Genomic DNA, 20,599 nt, shown 5'->3' on the forward strand with positions numbered 1-20,599 from the left:
AAATCTCAGAGAAGAATAATCACTACCATAAATTCTGTTTTCTTTCTTTCTTCTTTCAAAACCAAAAAATATTTAGGAATTGTACCAGTGCAAAGGAACAAAAATGCTGGAGCCACCTCCAATTTCCAACTTGAATACCACCCAATGACTTGCCAAGCAAGTAAATACCCACCGGCCAACAAGCCATATAAAGATACCTAGGGAAATATTTTTCCTTCTGCTGCACTATGTGGAAGAACATAAAGTCGAGTAGACCAAATCTGATCAGATGAAACCAAAGATCTAACCAACCCACTATCATTCACCCTGGAAATGGTCAGTAAAAGGAAGAAATTTAAGAGAGGTTATGAATATCTGAGTAGTATATGTACCTGAATAGAAGCAAGCAAGCCCCAGTTACCAGCAGAGCACTTTGGGTAGCTCTCCAGCAAATTCACCAGATCTCAGCAGCTGTAAGAGGCTCCTCTCAGTTGCAGCATCATCTTTCACTAACAGCCATCAATCCTGGCCTACACCCTGGCGTAATGTTGACCCACACCACTCAAACATTTTATGTATCTGCTGCTCCCATTTCTGGGCAGGTCACACACTGGCAAAGCCGGTCATTAGTAGCAATCTAGTTCAAAGCAAAGAATCAGTGATGCTGATTCTTGCTGGCGCTGTACTCCACTGAGTCCAAGGTGGGTCTAGAGGCACACAAAACCGAAGAGCCCCTTTGCTACTTCTTGTCTAACATAACATACTTTGCCATTTTTTGGCAAAGAACACTTGAAAATAGAAGGTGCCCAAAATCAATGACATTTTCCAACCATTTTGAGATTAACAGACACTTGAAAGTTTCTCAGTGTAAGCATCGTAAATTCAAGCTCATTGACAGTAAACTTGCTTTTCTCAGTTAGGCTTTAGTAATAGCTCATGGATCTCCATGCCTCTGCAAACCATATAATGAAAAACAATCCCAGTGAATTAGAAAGCCTTTTTCTTTCAAGCCTTGTCGCATGCATTTTGATTTTTATTAATACTAAGCATACTATAGTTATACTACTAATGAAATCAAACATAATAATTTTATACATACAAATTTCTTATCCAAGAGCTCCTAAAATAAAACTTCAGTTGCCTCACTCTGAAGCTAGGAGATCATCATGATGATTATTTGCTTTGTAGAATTAGAATTTTAAAAAATCCCACTTTCTAGTACTGAAAACACCCTTCAAAAAAACTATTTTCTTACAGAGTTGTCTCAGACATAGTTTTCCTTCAGTTCAAAATAAACAAGGAAGATAAGCCAGCAAGCAGGTTCCAAACATCCACTACTTCTACCTTGAACATGATTTTTTGCACTGCTGTTTTCTATTTTAAGAAGTGAAAAGGCATCCTCCAGAGATTGTTCTGCACCCAAGTGAAAGATGCAATTAAAAATCAGTCTTGTAAAACGTTATTGTTTCTCACAGACAGGTAAAATGGCACTCACAGTCTTGCACAACCTGAATGAGCTCCTACTGTATCCCATACGATTTGGCCCTGTTCATCAGAACCAAAAAGGCTCAAAAGGTAAAGAAAGCATAGTGAAGCTGATAATAAAGAAAATCAGGACCTAGACTGGCCAGCCAAACACTGCCTAACCAATAATGAATAACTTGTATCTGGACATACACTTTTAGTGTATTTCTCATTTTAAGAAATTTTCATGGAACATATACAGATGTTGTATTGTAAACAAACCCAGTTCCCTTTATCTACTAAATCAAGTACTTAAACACTGTAAACAACCCTGAAAATATATTTTTATTTAAAAGACTTATATGTGCATGGTGTGTGACATTAGTGGGAAAAAAAAATCAGACAGACGCAATGTCCACTATTCCCTACCCTGCCCTTGACTACCCCTATCACCAATGCCTAAGGAAAGACTTAGACAGAAGGGCAAGGGAACAGCAGCAATATTTCCTCAACAGCAAACGTACTTCCCAAGCCAAAGTTTCTGTCTATACCTTTGGTCTGATAGCACTTCAGGGGGCTTTTGCCAAGAATTCATTAAATGATTTCACAGCCTGGTTGTGTAAAAGAATTTCTAACAGTTTTAAATTTTCTTGAAAGCTTTCAGGTTGAAAAATTGTGTTTGATATCCTGATGCCTTGCACCATGAGAAAAAGAATAAATAATCTGTATTGTTCTTTTCCACACTGTTCAAGGTTAGATAAAACTCTGGGTTATGTTTATCGTAAAGTAGAAATGTGTCCGTGAACTTCATCTCCTCAACTGTGGAAGTTGTCTCATGCTCTTGATTGCTGGCCTTTTTATTATTTTCTAATTTTCTTCTTTCACTTTTGAGAAAGTCATCCAGACCAGCATGAAAATTTCAGTATGTGAACACACCATGGATTTATGTAACTATATATGCAACACCACGATGACATTTTTCTGGTTTGTTCACTATTCTTGCTTACTAGTGCCCAATTTTCATGGTTGCTGAGTTTGAGGAAAAGTTTTCGAGGAGCTATATACAGCATTGCTCCAAAATGCTAATAGCTAGTTTCAGGACCATGAATGCAGTATGTACACTGTAGGCTGTTTCCAAATATGAATTACTCATATTATTTGAATATGAAGTTTCATCTGCTATTTTACTGAAAAATCACTGTATAACATAAAGTTTTCCTACATTTTGCAACAAGAGTTAGTTCTCATTGCCCTTAATCATTTGGTTTCATCAGCCAAGTTGGCTACTTCTGTGTTATCCACCTTTAAAGTACTCATTTTAATATTCTGCCAAACATAATGAAAAAAGAATTAAGGCTTGAAGACAACAAAGAACTAGTGAACTAAACATTTTTATAGTAAATATATGAGAGGGATTTGTCTTTGGTGTGGAGAGCATCTGATTTCTGCTGGTCAAACTGTAGAGTAAGAAAACTTCTTCATGTATTTTGTTAGGACTACATCACTTTTGTAATTAAGTAAAACAGAAAAAAACTGATAAAAACATTTTCAAACAATTTATTTGGATTTAAAGTTAATAAGTATTTAATCCCGCATAAGTAAATATGCAGAACGTAAGTAAAAATAATGCTATTTGTAATGCTCATTAAGTTATATTAAATCAACAGAATATTGTCCCTTGCTTTTACTGTAGGATCATGTATACATACATAAAAAATGAATGTTCAAATTATATGTTTTATGGATTAAGAAGGATATTAAAGAATTGGCTGTTTGATGCTCTTTTCCTACGAGATACCCTGAAACCTGGCATTTATCTTGTTTCCGTTATGGTGGAGTTGCACATCTGAGAGAATGAGGTTGTTAAAAGTGACTTGATTTTAGTACTAAAGACAGGTATCTTTCTATGCACAAGTACTAAATAACTGTGTGTGACTATTTTAAGGGGGTGAACCAACTATGCACAATAAAAAGGAAACAAAATTTAACCGTTTAATCTTAATTCAGGAATTAAATTTAGAAGCTACATCACTCTCCACCTATTTTTCCAGCTCACGTTTCCAAATGAAGTCCTAGATGGCATAAAGAAATGGAAAAAACCATGCAGTCCACTTATACATAAGTTACAACAGACAGTAAAATTAGCTGCAAGCATGAGGAGACCACGTGGTCTCACTCTGAATGTAGCTCTAGGAGGACTACGTAACAGAGCAGAAAAAGTAATTTATGCACACACTGATGATCATCAGCTTGCAGAAGGGACCCCATTGATTTTGCCATTTGATCTTCCACAAATAATTCTAGACAAAGCCCCCAATGAATCCATCGAGCAAATGCCAGGGAAGGATCAAGCTAAAACACTACTCAGTATTCTTGGTAAACATAGAATAAAACCAGGAATGGCACTGCTGCTCAGATCACAGTATGCAATCGTGCTGGGAAATGTAAAAACTCTCAATAATAATAATGTCTTACTATAATTAAGTTTTAAAGCCAGAAACCAGCACATTTTGGCCAGATATAGACATGCGGTTACGGTACAGATCTGCTAACATATCTAAGCATTTCACTGTTATTTAACACTCTCAACATGAAATTGGCTTATGGACGCTTTTATCGGAAAGAGGTCTCAGCGCTTCCAGCTTCCAATACCCACTGCTGGCCCACGGCTCCTACACAGCTGGGCAATTTCATTCTACTTAGCAAAGAGACTACAGCTAATTAAAAGCAATGTAGTCTTTTGGAAGGCAAAGAAAGGAGAATATTAAACCTTTCCATCACTTCAAAATGCTGAGATTCAAACTCTGCTAACAATTTTGGAGTAAACAAAGCCACACTGACTGCAAAATGCAGTCTTTAAAAATACTTGAAATATGCTGAAATCATGGATATATTTAAATGTCACTTTCTTCTTTCTTTGAACAGTTCTATAGATATTTCGAAACCTTCAAAGGAAAAGAAACATGCCACAAACTGCAATATCTCTAGCCTTTGAAGTACATGTGGGAGACAACTCCAGATAAGAGAAATGTTCCTGGGTAAAGACAGGCTTAGACAAGTGCACTCTTTGCAGGGTAAAAACATGGCTGGAAGGCCAAGCCCAGAGAGTTGTGGTGAATGGAGTTAAAACCAGTTGGTGGCTGGTCACAAGTGGTGTTCCCCAGGGTTCAGTCTTGGGGCCAGTCTTGTTTAATATCTTTATTAATTATCTAGATGAGGGGATTGAGTGCACCCTCAGTAAGTTTGCAGATGACACCAAGTTGGGTGGGAGTGTCCATCTGCTCGAGGGCAGGAAGGCTCCACAGAGGGATCCGGACAGGCTGGATCAATGGTCCAAGGCCAACTGTGTGAGGTTTCACAAGGCTCAGTGCTGGGTCCTGCACTTGGGTCACAACCACCCCAGGCAACGCTACAGGCTTGGGGAACAGTGGCTGGAAAGGTGCCTGGTGGAAAAGGACCTAGGGGTGCCAGTTCACAACTGGCTGAACATGAGGCAGCAGTGTGCCCAGGTGGCCAAGAAGGCCAACAGCATCCTGGCTTGTATCAGGAACAGTGTGGCCAGCAGGAGTAGGGAAGTGATTGTCCCCCTGTACTCGGCTCTGGTGAGGCCGCACCTCGAGTCCTGTGTTCGGTTCTGGGCCCCTCACTACAAGAAGGACATTGAGGTGCTGGAGTGTGTTGGTCTCTTCTCCCAAGTAACTAGCAAAAGGACAGAGGAAATGGCCTCAAGTTGCGTCAGAGGAGGTTTAGATTAGATATTAGGAAAATTTTTTTCACCAAAAGAGTGGTCAGACATTGGAACAGGCTGCCCAGACAGGTGGTGGAGTCACCACCCCTGGAGGTGTTAAAAAAACGTGTAGACATGGCACTTCGGGACATGGTTTAGTAGACATGGTCGTGTTGGGTTGACGGTTGGACTTGATGATCTTAAAGGTCTTTTACAACCTTAAGATTCTATGATTCTATAAGACTGTATACATTTAACTACAGTTAGGCTGCAGTACATCCCTTCTTCAGAGAGGTAACTGTTGTTTTCCTTACCATTGATCATTCCCAGCTGTGGGGATTTTGCAAGTGATCTGCAGGTACCCAAGTCAGAACAAAAGACATGGATTGGTACTGATGGCTTTCAGTCCTAGAAGTGAGGATTAATTTAATTCATATCACTATGAAAAAAAAAAAGAAGAAAAAAAAATTATGCAGGTCCTCTACTTCCCCAACTGTATTAATCTTAGGTGAATGCTACAAGTAATTAGCCCTGACTTGTGCTTCCAGCACTGTCCTTCCCTAGAGAAGTCAGAGGCTTTATTAAGGAAATCACATAACTGCTGTCAACCACTTCATTTTATCAAGCTTTACTTTCATTTTTTTTTCTCCTGGAAAACAAATTTAGCAGTGCATTCAGCCTTCTCCAAGTCCCCACACTGCTGCATTGTCAGTCACTGGAAAAAGAAGGTTCTTCAAAACTGCTACTGTGGTCCCACCCAAGCTAGTCAATGGGTGACACTACGAGGAGGGGGGGGTGGGGGGGGTGGAATGTAAAAAGACCTAGCTCTTATTCAAACACTTAGTCATCTGGAGAGGTATATATGGGAAAGATAGTTCTGAGCAGCTAGACATTTTACAAGGAAAATATGGAAAGTATTTCTAATTGCTGACTCGCAGCTTTGCAGTATGGTATCAGTGAAGAAAACTACTAGATTGCAAGTTCAAGAGAATGATAAACTGTAAACTCCTGATAAGAAAAAGATAGTTACACTGTTCTTGAGCTTTTTTTTTTATTTTATTTTTTATTTTTTACAAAAGATAATCCCAACAATAAAAAAAGTTTGTAAGTTCTTGTTTCATAAGTACAGGAAACATTTCTGAAAGGAAAAAGCTCATTAATGTGCTGATGACAATCCTAAATATTTCAAGATTCAAAAGAAATGTTGGAATCAATTAAACAATTTTCCTCCTTGGAAACTCTTATTTTCATACAAAAGAAAGCATCTTCACAAAGCAAAGGCTTCCAAGGGTGTTTGAGACTCCACTCATAAAACGAGGAATAACATAAGTTGCCTCAAAAAAAAATATCTGAAAGAATATATTTTGTAAATCACAAAATGCTCAAGAATGTTTCTTTTTTGTTTATTTTTTCCACATTACATAATATTGAATTAAATGATGTCTTCAACAATGTGAAAAGTGGGAGGGGAAAATATCTATCTAGAACAAGAACTGATTTTGACTTTGCAATCATGTTTATTCTCTACAGAAAGAAATGCATTTTTTTTAATGAGAAAGTAAATTTTTGTTGGGGATGGAACAACACAGAAGAGTAGCAAATGTTTAACCAGAAAAAAAGCTTTTTCAGTTTCACAGTGATCCAGTACCCATTTTATCTGAACATCTTGTCTGTGCATTTTACAAATTTCCCAGACTGATAGCTCCCAGCAGAGCCAGGTAGCAGCGGGGCCTCATTGTGCCAGCCACAATACCAAGCACAATGGCGGATGTTTTATCTGCCCCGAATTGCTTATAATCCAGTGGCTGTGACACACGGCTGACTGGTGACGGTGCAATCACAGCTGTGAAACGAGCCCTTCTCCAGTAACGTTGCCATGATTTCACACAAAGAGTTAAAGTAATGTTTATCAATCCCATGCAGAAAGGTTTCATTCTGAAGACAATCAGGCTTTTGAAATCTCTCCAGCCACTGACTACTCGGGAAACCAACACGTTACCCAGGCTCCAGGCTCTGCTTTCACGGGTGCAGTGTACACAGGGCCAGCGTGCTCCACAGCCCTCTGGAAGACATCTTAGGCAGAGTCCTTTCAGACACAGTTATTTAATTTGGCAAAAGCAGCTGAGGCTTTGCATTCCCTGTGCAGTATTTCTGCTCCCGAATTGCAAGTGATCATAATTTCATGAGAAGCAGTTTAGAAAGGGGAAAAAAAAAAACCCAAACCCAAACCAAAAACCCAGGTGGGATACATTCCCTATGTAGAAAATTGTAACCTTGCTACTGAAGTTGCTTGCTGAATACCTGAATTTACTGCAACACTAAATACATGCCCTCGTTTTGTTTCCACCTTCCATTTTAAAAATGGAATCAGAATTTTTACACATGTGCTCATCTGCATGATTGGGACATCCTGATAACTTTAGTTTGAATGATCAGTCTCTGATACACCACTGCTTAACCACAGGGTTGTCTTGTAGGCATAACTAAAAATGGATTTTGAATGACACTGATACAGAAGCAGTATTGTTTCCATCTATACCTTGCGCTCACAGAAGGTTTTTGCCCCTTCAGAGTTAATTTGGCATTCAACAAAAAAATGTAAATGGCATTGCCTAGCAAGGAGGAAGAAACTCCTAAAACTGATTTGCTTTAGAGGAAACTTCTGCTCTGCTGATGGTGGGACCCTTTCAGAGGGTTTGTCTCCCATCACTCAACCCTGCCTTTCAGCAGCTGGAGATGGTGTTCGGTCAAGTCCCTTTTCAAGCAGTAATAAAGACATAAAAAAAGTTATCATAAAAAAACCTGATACATGAATAATAGGATGCTGCTTAACAGCTGCTTAATTATTACATCCAGGCTATACCTTTTCTACAGGCATTTTTAATTTATCTCTAAGAGGATTTATGGGATGGATATGCTATCTGAAAAACAGATGACGAGGTCAGTGCAGCCCAAGGTATTTCATTTCAGCTTTTACAATTAGCACACACAGTGGAAGTGCTGGAAATATCTCAGAAGAGGAGTGGATTCGTCAAGTGCTCTCCTCCTCTCCCACATGCATTTGCAAGGGGAGGTAATGGAAGACCAACAGCAAGTATACTGAATTAGAAAGCCACAGATGGACAGTTCTGGGAGAGAACAGTACAAACAAGCATGCCACAAAGAAGCACCAGGTACAGAATTTTTAATTTCTTGCAGTGTTTCACCAGTGTGAAAGAAAGTCTCTAGAGTACAGCTTTGCTAAATGACACCTTGTTGAGAATGAAGCGAGCTGCACTCTCTTCATATTTAACTTTCAACTGCCACACTTTGATGGCAGAATAAATTTTGTCTGTTTTTAAAATAAATACCCCTTAAAACATTACCCTTTGACCAGTATTATTATTTCTATCTGCCTCAGCAAACACAAAAAGAGCAGCTCAGATGCTACGTTATTAGAGATGGGGCTGCTTAGAACGAACGAGGAAGGTGTTAGGACATCCTATTAAACCTAAACTCCATGCACGGTGCAGCGCCCACCTGGAACCAGGGCACTGCTGTGGGAGCCGGCACTCTCCCGGGAAGCCACTGCTCTTTTGAACTCAAGCTTGGAAACAATTCTCTAAGGTGAACTGAGAGCCTAAGGATTTGCACAGGTCTACTAATGCATGTATAAGCTACATGATATAGGATGCGTCCCGATGAAGAAGCAGCATTGTATAGCTATTGTTAAAGAAAAAGCAGCACTGAAGTGCGGGGGGAGGAAGAGCAGGGGACAGAAGGAAAAGAAATCCAAAAAGGAGAGATCCAGGAGATGAATTAGTAGAGAAGAGAGTCAGTGGTTTCATTTTCACTTGGCTCCCCAGGCCTTGGTAAAGCCTGTAGCTCAGCTTACTATATTTAGAAATGGATGTCTTCCTGCAGGTTTATTCAGTGATTTGAACTGGAAAAAATTCTCTTGCTGGGGGAAGAGAAACAGAGAGGGCAGAACATCCTCCTGCTCCACTAAGACTGAAATTATATTTCAGATTCCACTAGGTCTCCACCAGAATAAAAGACACTCAATTTTGAATCTGAACTTGCAGTTAAATACACTTACAGAATTTCAGCATTAGTGGTTGGACATGAAAAAGCAGTCATTTATTTTCCGGTTTATTAAGCAGCTCCAATCTCTGAAAGCTAACTTGGTTTCACAGACACAGGTGGCAGGAAGGTTGGATTTTCAGTTTGTGAGATACCATTATTCTCCTTCCCACTACCCCTGCCACATCTTTACATCAGAAAAAAACCCAACTGTTTGTAGATTGCCAATAAACCAGAAACTCAAACAGATTTTTAATTCCAGAAAAAAACCAGAATAGAGTTTCTGACACAAAATACCCTCCATTATTTGGCTGTGCCATCTTTATGCCAGCTGAACAAGAGAAAATTGAGGTGAAATTAAGAGGTGCTCTGAGCTACTTGATACCAATTCAAAGGTAAAGCACAGCTGGAACAGACAACTGCCTATTAAGTCTATGAAAAGGACAGGCGTATTGTGAGCGGGAGAGGAGGTGTTACTATTCGACAACATTAAATCTGAGTGGTCTGCCGGGAACTTTCACAGGGAGAGCACCGAGAAGCAAAGGCTGTCCAAAATGGATACAAATACGTTGTCAAGCCGCTGTGACAGATCCATTATGGGTGAGCAGCTTAGCAAAATGAACTCGATCTCAACTGTCTCACAATATAAATGCCACAAGCTCAGAAGGACTTGAGCTTGCATTTCCCCCATCCCTTCCTCTGAGGATAGCAAGAGAGAGCTGGCATCAAAGAGAAGCAGCGGGTCAAGGAAAGCCTTATCCAGAAGAACCACCACCCCAGGAAAGACGCGCCTGTCACATGCCAAATCTGCCAACTCTGTGAGACTGCACGCTTTCAAACACATACACTCTTACAGTTGCTCTGTCTCCTTGTTCGGTTGCAGAAAGAAAATTTCAGTGCAGTTACAGACAACAAACAATACATCTGTTTGCATATACCAATTTCTCAAGTTGCACCACGTCATAGCACGTGACTTTTTTTTTCTTCCTACAAACGAGCACAAAAAGGATAATGACCTAGTGCTGGTAATAACTTGAAACTTGTTAAATGACATTTCCCCAGAGGTATTAGCAGTAATACTTCCAAACCCAATCTATCAGGTATACATGTGATATACATGGGTAAGTGAAAACTAGAGCTTTTAAAATGTATTAAATTTTCAAACACAGACTATTTAAAACAAAATTAAATTTTATGATAACAGTTAAGGACATGTTACAATTTTTGCTCACACTAATGTGATTGTTCAGCAAAAAGCATTTCAGCATGTAGCCTGGTGATTTGCAGAGCCATGATGTCAGCAAACAACTCACCAGCCAAACTCAAAGGGTCTTCAGAATAACCACAGTAGCAAGGCAGCAAGTTGGGGACTGAGAAAAGGTGAAGTATGTTATCTCCACTCTTCAGGAGGATTTCTCTCACACTGGGATGAATTTATTAGGAAATATAGTCATTTACAGGATTTCCTATTATTTCTTTCCTTTAAACTAACAAGCTTTGCCACTTTCTTCAGGTCCATCCACTCCAAGAGAACTGCTAGAGCAGACACCAAAGTTTCAGAGGATCTCTGCTAATTCAGCACAGTACAAGCATTGCCACATGTGTAGATCTGAGTACAGGGACGCATGGAAAAACATATCAAAACAAAAGCTCACCCAAATATGACCTTCTAGCCAACATGAGGAGAGACTAAATTGAAATAGGTGCCCTCATTGTAGAAGATACAGACTACTTTACTGGTTTATTAAAATCCAACCCTGGCCTTGCTCCAAATCATGTTTGATGCCACAAATCAGGAAGAATAGCAAGGGCTCCCTCCTGGCTGATGATCAGCTAGCTCTATATGTTGCTCCACAGGATCAGGTACTGCTGAGAAAGCACACAAAGGAAAAGCTTCATGCACAAACCTGATCACCCAAGAATGACTTTTATGTCTTTCCACTCTCCGCCCTCCCTCTTTTCCAATGCTACAGCACAAGAGCGATCCACCTACAAGTGAGATCTTACTGCAGAAACACTGTTTTTCAGCTCCACTCAGTACACAGACTGACAGCTAACACTACGGCTCCTAACCCTAGCTGAGGTCCAACAGTGAGTTTTGTGCCATTGCAGCCCAGCCAGCACTGCATGGCTCACTCATGGGGCAAGGATTCCTCGGTCACATCCAAGAGTTGGTCAACATTCGTCATACAAACCAAATACTTTCTCACATAACTGCCTAAAGGACTTTAAAGTCACCTGAGCAATTCAGCAAACATTTCTAGTCCCTCCCCCATTTTTAAAAGCACACAGTCCAGCATTTACTACAATACTCCTTTTTAACACCTTTGCACCTTGCTTATTTGCAGGAGTGAATGTACTAGTGCCAATTCTAACTTTGGAGGGTTTTTGAGATGGAGAAGAAGGGCATTTGCTTTTCTTAAACTGGCCAAGTCCTCACTGGACAGGATTTTTTTTTTTCTGTTTTTGTGGGTTTCTTAAACAAAAATAGTTATATTATTGTCATGAACTCTGGTTAGATATCCAATCTGAAAAAATTTTGCACATAAGTCTCAAAGGATTGCATTGGATTATCAGTACCATTTGATGAAAGTAAGTGCTCTCCAATTTTTTAGTGTGCCCATATTAAATGAAAAGAGATATCAACTTATGGAAACATTTATCTGAACTAAGTTACCATGGTCAAATGATGACCTTATGAGATTGATAAAGAAAGAGCCATTAACATAAACTGGTAGACCGCCATGGAACCAAAGGAGAAAAATAATGAGACATCAAGCAGAATAGCATTAACAAAAAAAACCCCCAACAAACCAACACCAAAACTCCACCCCCCAGCCCCCCCCCCCCCCAAAAAAAAAAAAAGCCTCCAGTCTTCAGTATTTACTGCACATATAATGCCAGGTTGTTATTTTTACTGACATCTTTCTGAGCCTCTGCACATTGCAGAACCCCCCTAATAGAAACAATACCGGCAGAACAGAAATAGCTTCATTTTCAGGAGCTCTATCTCCACTAAAAGCTTATTTTAGTTTTCTTCAACTCCCAGTTCATCTCTGTGAGGAACAGTACTCAACGTATAGCTGCTGAACCATAAATACTGACATCACAGTAATAAATAATCCTAATAATCAATTTAAAAGCAAAGCAATATAGGGAAAAGAAAAAAACCCAAACAAACCTTACAAAGTACCATTAAGAATAAAACCTGGATATGTCTAAATCCCTTCAGGTGTTCAGTTATTCTGATTAACACATGCTAAGCATGTTAAAGACAGTGTTAAAAAAAAACAAACCAAGAAAAAAAAAATCAAGGTTCAGCAGGATATGCTTTATGGCAACCTCTTCTTTTTTAATGAAAATGTGTAAAGAAGATGAAGATCATCGTGTGATTACTAATGTCTAATGCATGTTCACTACAAAATTTACCTTATTCAGCACCTCTCCTGTACTTTTGAACTCTACATGGATGGTGGTCCTTCATTTTCAAAACACACCAGTTATCAGTATTATTCCGTATCAGACAAGCAACTTCTCACAATTACCTTCAGCAAATTAGATTCCCTTCTGCCATCCTTAGCGGACCTATCTGAACCTGGCCTCTACGTCTCTCATTTCATCCCCTTTGTCCTTTTGCTCTCTTCAAGGCGTACAACTGGTAATTAAGGCAGAATTAATCAAGAGGAGGAGCTACCATCACAACAGGTAATGAAGCACTAGGAACAAGAAAAACACAATGCACTGAGCCAGGGATAATGAAGAATGTTTTTAATTGTATTATTTCTTCACTTTCCCATCCCCACCAACTTCTCATTGTAGCTCCTCCACTATAACCTCCGCCACTGAGCTCTCACTTTTGGGCTTTTCATCTCCCTCTCAGCTCCATATTTCCAACTTGCTGGAATTTCCATCCCTGAACCAGCTGCCTGTGCCTGCCTTCCCTTTTCAGCAAAGTGCTATTCCTCTTCCAGGAATAAAAGTCTCTCCATCCCTGTCCCCACATAATGAGCTATATACACATGAAAATCACTGACTGACATCTATTTTTCTGAATTTTTTTTAAGGACATTAATAATGTTTCTTTGAAAAATTTTAAGTGTGTTCCATGGCTTGACAGCATTGTGTGTGTCAAAGACTGTTATTCTCTCATCCTCGTATTTCCAGTTTCAGCCTGCAGCACAATATGTATTCCATTTCCTCAGGATCAGACCTTCCAAAACATTGGACACTTGCTCCTGACACAGTCAGGAAAAAATTGAGCCTGTAAATGTAGCCTCTTTTAAGGAAAGATCTATCTATAAAATGCCTAGATCTTTTATGATACAGAGGAGATACACACATGCACACACATAAATAAGAAAACCTCTTCTGAAAAGATGACCTCTGCCGAGATGAATCCTTCCCTTTCTGCAAGGAAGGAAAGATCTACATATTTCTACAGCACCATTTTTCCTTTTTCTGCTTCCCACAAGCAAGCAAGAATTGATTTATCCAATCCATAATAAAAGGCAACATAGCAATGGAAAAATATATCCATCTGATCCAGTATTACCAATCACACTTACACAACACACACATGTGACGGCAATTTCTCTCATACCCTCCTGCAACATAAGTGCACCTCTCATTTGAGTAATTAATGTTCAGACCACGTTAAGTGCCTGCCTGTATAAATTATTGCAAGTTATCACACACATGCGAAGTTAAACTAAGGTTCATTTTATCTAGGAAGGGATGAGTTTCTGAACTATAAATCACAACATACTGACATTTCAGAAGCTACTCAATCCATGTGCAATACATAGGTCTGGATGGCAAACTGTTATGGTGCTAAAATATTATGATATGTTTTATATTCCCTATTATTAAATTTATTGTCACTTCATCATCCCAGTGTTAGACTGGTGCTACCAGTTTGCTTTTGATGGTCTGTACCAGAATGAATGAAAAATGCAAGTTAAACCCCCCAAAACATATTTGATACTTTGCAAAGAATTGATAGAAGTAAAACAGTTAAACTCTCTCCTACAGAACTTCATAAAAAGAAAACTCTGAAGTATCGACAAAGTTCTAGAAATTTATCATCATGTTCAGACTAGTAGGGAAAGCACTGACACTTTTTCTACCTTCGTTTTTAAATCCTAACCATAAAAATCTGAATTTAGACAACAACATGTATTGTAAACAGGACTCAGAATCCTACCAGGAATATATATCTTGTCCAGATTACTTCAGAAAATGTTACCCTGCAACTTGAAAAATTACATCATTAAGCAGTCTCTTAAGCTGGAGTTCAGAGATGACAAACTAATAGTTATTTGTTGTTTCCATTTTTTATATATATACTTAGAAATTTCTACTGCAAGTTTCAGTTCAACTTTGTTTGTCAGATCAACTCTACCCAATTACATACACTTCTCCACAACGCATCTGCTAGGAGTGACACAAGCAGTGCAGGTCACCCCCAATCGCCTAACTGCTTCTAACTGCCTCAACCCTTCTGGTAATCATTCCACAGTGGATGTCCCTGCAACAAAGGGTTTCTAGACCCTCAGGCAAGCTCGGATCAAATCCTTTCACATGTGTCTCTGCTGTTTCTCTGGAACTGGAGTAGCCTCACATACTCCAGGGTAAGCAAGATTCCTTCCTGCTTGATCACACCACTGTTTCATGACTGTAAGACCAAACAGGTCTGTAGATCTATGCCTTAAGTATTAAACAACTGCCATGAATAATAAAGTTCAGTGAACAGCACAATATAAAACTCTACCCTTACTTTAGCCTCTCTTTTATGTGCTAGCGACATGCTTGAACACCTTCTTTACAACACTGCCCATCTGATTAAACAGTTGATGAGAAAAGACAAAGAGTGCCACTAAGTAATTTAGCATTATTGACTATTACACTACCCAAACAGTTATTTATTACTCTGTGAGCATGTGGACTATGCGTCAATTATACCAGATTTTCTGAGCTGTCTCCCCATAAGCCTTATTTCAAGAAATAGGGTATATTAAAGTTACTTTTTTATTCACTTATCTCCCTTGCTGTATATTGTTTTTGAATAAAAAGCTCATTAATAAAAAAAAAAAGCTTTGTTTTTTGAAGTGTCATTTGGGAGAGAGGGGAAAGGAGGTAAATTTTCATTTCACTTCCACCAGTGTAAATGCAAACCAAGTGAGATAACATGTCTATAGTTTGCACTTACACTAGCATAATCAAGATCAGTATTTGTCATGTGGCAGTAACGTATTAACATATGTCAGAATCAACTTACCTATGACATCAGATGTCCATGGGCCACAATTCCACCTCAATCCAAAGAAAACTTGACCTGTTGAATATGAAGCAATACATTTTCACACATGATGAAGTCTTGCCCTCTTTAAAACAGGCCAACAAGCCACAGATTTTTTGTGAGGAAGAACCAAAAGCACTTTGTTACTGCAGAGAGCTTAGCATCCCACAACTTTCTTTTCGCTTTAAGTTACAATTCAAATACTTCCAGATAACTTAAATTTCCCAATCAGTAACCTATCTTGTTTTAATCTTTACAGTGTTTGTTCACTGAGGTTCACAGCATTTGGTTCTAAGAAGTATCTCAGACATTTACAAAAAACCATGAAGGTTAACAATTGTAAAAAATTTGTACACACAAATTCTTTCGGTGCCCTTTGAAAAAATCTGCAACGAACAAAAAGCAAAACCTACCCTTCTTCCTTTACTTCCACTTTTTGTCTTTGTTCCTTTTTATATATTATTTCTCTCTTGGAGTCAAAAGAAGGGAATGGAAAACATGGGAAATGGAAAGAAATAATAAGGACTGTCAGGGAGATAAGGGGGCTGTTTTCTGCCAACAGTACCATTATATTAATTGAATTTTTATAAAATCAGCTCTCTGAAAATCATAGCTGTCAAGTATTTAGTTTTCTTATATTCACACAAACTAACTTAGATTCAGAGCAGTTTTGATGAAATTTCTTGAGCTATAAAGCAAGGCAAACAAGACTCTAGTGGCTTGCGTTCACTAGAAAGTAAGCAGAAGTACAGAGGTGTCCAACCCTCATTAATGTATGTAAAACGTATTGCTAATGCTAATATTGTTCCTGAAAAGAAAACAGGTCAAGTTTCAACTCTACTAGCATGACAGCAATATAAGATGAATTTTTATTATCTGAGTTTGAGATGAAATTTCATCTACATCTTGTACAGAATTGCAGTGTTATGTATTAATTGCCTCCAAAGTGAAGCACAAAACACAAATCCACCTTTATTGACTTAAATTGTTTAACTGACTCCACTTAAGCAGCGCAAAAGATCTGGTTTCAGGGTAAGCTAGGAAAAGATACACAAGTCAGTAACATTTAACCTATGACATCTGACATGGATTTTTTTTTTACACAATCTACGTTAACATTGGCCTTCCTATTTTTCCCTTGGTCGTACGGGTGCAGGAAACTCTACTGCATCATACTGCGGTCAGTAAGCAAAGGCTCAATCCTATTTCCAATAAATTGAGTAGCAAAACTTCCATTAACTTGATAGGGAGCTATAGCAGTGCCTGAATGTCAAAAGATACCCTGCAGGCCCCCTTTTCTTGCCTTGGGCAAGGATTATAGGTGTCAATATTTTAGGATATAAATAGGAAAAAAACCCCAGCAGTTATTTGGGAGAGCTGAGAGAGGGGATTATTTCCATGGTTTTGTTTGTTTGTTTTGTGTTGAGCCATGTTGACACATAGCCAAGTGCAAACAAGAAAGTAAAAGCTAACGCTATGTTATATGCCGCAAGGGAAAAAAACAACAATCTGGTTTTACAATGCATCAGGAAATTTCCTCAAGAATACTGCTGTCACAGCATGCTTGCATGGCATAAAGAGGAAAGAGATGAAGAACTGAATAAACGATTGGGGGAGGAGAAGATTTCTAACAGACCGGTTAAAGACCGTCAAGCTTCTGATATTGCCTGCAAGCAAATTGCCTTGTCACGCACACCTTCGTATGAGAGGAGAGTTAACACAGTTAGCCCTTTCTGCTGATTTGCATCACTTGTTTGCTATGACAACGGTTTTCCTAGGGAACATTTAAATCACTAAACCAGATGAGTTTCAAGCCAGCTGGACAACACTCTGCAGCTCAGCTTAAATGCATCCACTGCTTTCAACAAACAATCCAAAGCCAATTCCCTGCCCCCCATCCAATTTGTGAGCTATACTTTTACATTCCCTGAGTTCTGCGGCTTGAACACCTTTGAAGTAATATTTGCATTAGGTCCTTGGAAGCAGTCAAACCTCTGTCTTTCTAATTATTAGAAGTAGGAAATGAAACCAGCTCCTTTAGTCCCCAGCTGTTCTCAGAAGGGTCTGTCTCTGCTTTTCGCTGAAGATGCACAAGTCCTGTGGACTTCAACAGGTGATCCAGGCATCTGAGCAGGCTTTGCCTAGTAACAGCCATAACTGACAAGGGCTTTCACAGCCTCTTCCTATGAGGATCTCAAAACATTTTAAAAGGTGAGTGGCAGGATAAACACTGGCACATCTACTACATCTTTATCATCTATTTGCTAAAGACTGAAGGAAAAAAAAAAGAATCTTTTTTTTTATGCTTTAAGATCCACGATGTCTTTAGGAATATTACTGTGTTTTTAATCTATAGTGCCTTTCTCTTTATTTGCAATTTTGATTAGAGGAAGGTTTATTAATCAACATCAGTATAATGGCAATATGTTAGCAACCTTTTCAATCATTGATATGTATGTTCATCTAGATAAAAAAAACCCTTGAAAATTCACATACTAAGTTTAATACCCAACATTTAATTTCAAACCTTGTGTTTCCTCATATACAGAACTGAAATAACATTTCCTTTTTAGATCAAGATGGAATTCATGACTCAATCTTCTCTTTGCTTCTTGCTTTCAAAAGGCAACCACCTTTCAGTGCCCAGCACGCAGTTGTGCAATACTAAGGAGGGAAAAGGTCCTTCAATGAATCCTGTTAGATGTGCCCAGTGCTGTTTGTCTGCAGTACAGCTGTTTACAACAGGGAACATTTTATCTTTGGAGTAGACCTTAAGAGTAGAAAATGTACTACACAAGACCTGATATGAATACAATTAGAAAAATGTGCAAGTCACACACACCAGCATCCAATTTCTTAAAAGAGTTAAAGCTTCCAAAAAGAGAAATTTGGTCAGTAATATGAATTATTTGGCATGCAGTATTATTCCATTTTCCTCTTAAGCTTGCTTTATGTTTACAGTATATGAGATTTTTTATATTCCCTCAAGTAACAATTTAAAGACCCTCAACTTTAAGTTATTACTCCACAATGTCTGAGACAAGACATTAATCTCCTGTTTCAAGTATGGGAAACACAACAGCCCCTGTGCAGAGCTTCCCAATAAGCCAGTCACGAAGGGATAAGCAGAGCAAAACTAGATGTCCTGGAGGAGAAACTGCTTTCTCTCGCAGAAAGGACAGACAGACACCAAAAGTCATGCAAGCCAAAGACCCTGTGGGATCTGTGATGGAGATCCCCCTTGTCTGTGGCTTCCAAGGGATCAGATGGCCTGGGGAGATGTTGCTAACGTTAATTTTAAGAGAAATCCCGTGACACTTCTTCTCTTTCACGCCAGCCCATACACTTAAAACCCCGTGATACAGCAATTCCTGTGTTGTCGCAGTGGTGCATAAGGAGACAGTAACTCAAAGCCAAAACAAGAAACCAAAACACACGTGGAAAATGAGGTTTTGATTTGGGGTCTAACTTTAATTTTTGCACGTCATACAAGCAACCACACTCTACTGTAGTGATCAACCAAGATAAATTTTCACTTTGCTCTATTTTCTAGCCATGAAATGCTGTACAACACTAGATAAGGATTACTTCTTTTATCCAGCACACCAGGAGACTACTGGCAATTTATTTGAAAGGAGAGGACTTTAGATAGAAACAAAAAAGGCAATGTTGATTAACATAACTCAGTATTTTCTTTTAAAATAGAATTTAATATAATTGAAAAGTTGGAGATCTGAGTTATGCACTGCTTATACACTCAGAAGATACAAGATGAACATGAGCAATACAATTGTTTCTAAGGCTGTTTCCAGCTAAGGTTCATTATCTATCGTCTTCTGAAAAAGAAAAAAAAAAAACCACAACCCAAAACAACCAAAAACCCACAAACCAACTACCCAAATCTAAGAGATTAGCTAGTTAGATCGTTTAAGCAGTTTCCACTCATTCTGCAGAACACACGAGTTGGCAGCTTCAAAATATAAATGTATGTCCACAAAGAAATGAAATTACACAACCAAACTAGTTTCTTGAGGCATTCCCACAATTTATCAGATAACAGTAGTTCACCACTGAAGATTTAAACCTGAAACTCTTTAACTTAATAGGCATGTGATCTCTGTTGCTTTGTATGTTGTGTGTAATGTAAGACCATTTTACAGTGGCGCCAGTGAAGACTGCTAGAGCATCTGACCCCATATTACTAAGAAAATACTTATATTTCTTTCTTTTCTTTTTTTTTTTTAATAAAGCAATCAAAAGCAGCCTTACCAAGCAACATTTAAATTTCATGGCTTGCATTTGGGAATGTTTTATCTCTAAACGTTGAAAAGACTGCAGTGTTTTAGAATGGTGTTACAAGAAGCTGGACCTTGTTAATTCACTAGCATGACTGATAAACATTGCGAGTTAACACATTTGGATAAATAAGCAAATAAGGCAGAAGTGGGGGAAGGAAAACAGCTCTGAAATACAGCTCTGCATTGCAGTTACCAAAGGCTAAAACTGAGATACAGTTGCTAAAGGCATCAACACCACAATGCTTTACATGCATTCAGAACATTTAACTACAGTAACTCGTACTACATTAATTAACATTTTCCACTATCATAAATGGACTCAGGTAAACTGCAATTATTGTGCGGACACACTTCTGACGTAGCAAAGTGAAAGCTAGCAATGTAAAATGCAGTAACTTCTTAAAATGCTGACAGCCGCAAACTGCTAAGGTCAGGTACCGTATGCTGGAAAGAGTGACGCAGCAGCTGGGTCATGCCAGACCATTTGTGTAACCAGAGGCATGCCAAAACTCATAGGAGCCTTGTATCTACGTAAGCTGCGAATCACTTAAAGAAAGAATGAAAATTAAACACACTGCACAGAATTACTCAATGAGACTGGAGCTAATGACACATCAGGAAGAGCGTTAAAATGGAGCATTTAAAAATTCACACGTGGATTGAAAACAAATACAAAAGTGTCTCCAACAAATGCAAAAGTGTCTCTAGCCCATAGGGGTCAGAGACTTCGCAGTGCCGAGCTGTGCGCTCACAGAGCTGTACTCAGACAGG

General features: G+C 38.8%; 1 protein-coding gene across 4 annotated transcripts in view; it reads right to left on the reverse strand.

The window, feature by feature from the left end:
- Nucleotides 1-20,599, reverse strand: part of LOC104641782 (poly(rC)-binding protein 3) — a 531,086-nt gene that overhangs the window by 309,632 nt on the left and 200,855 nt on the right. For 3 of the 4 annotated variants that reach the window (XM_075744673.1, XM_075744671.1, XM_075744672.1), the window contains exon 3: nucleotides 15,510-15,566. The exons of the other annotated variant lie outside the window; for it this stretch is intronic. The gene's annotated coding sequence lies outside the window, so the exon portion shown is untranslated. The remainder of the gene's footprint in view (nucleotides 1-15,509; nucleotides 15,567-20,599) is intronic. 4 annotated transcript variants of the gene reach the window in all.

Source organism: Balearica regulorum, chromosome 2 (genome assembly GCF_011004875.1).
Source record: "Balearica regulorum gibbericeps isolate bBalReg1 chromosome 2, bBalReg1.pri, whole genome shotgun sequence".
Classification (NCBI taxonomy): Eukaryota; Metazoa; Chordata; class Aves; order Gruiformes; family Gruidae; genus Balearica; species Balearica regulorum.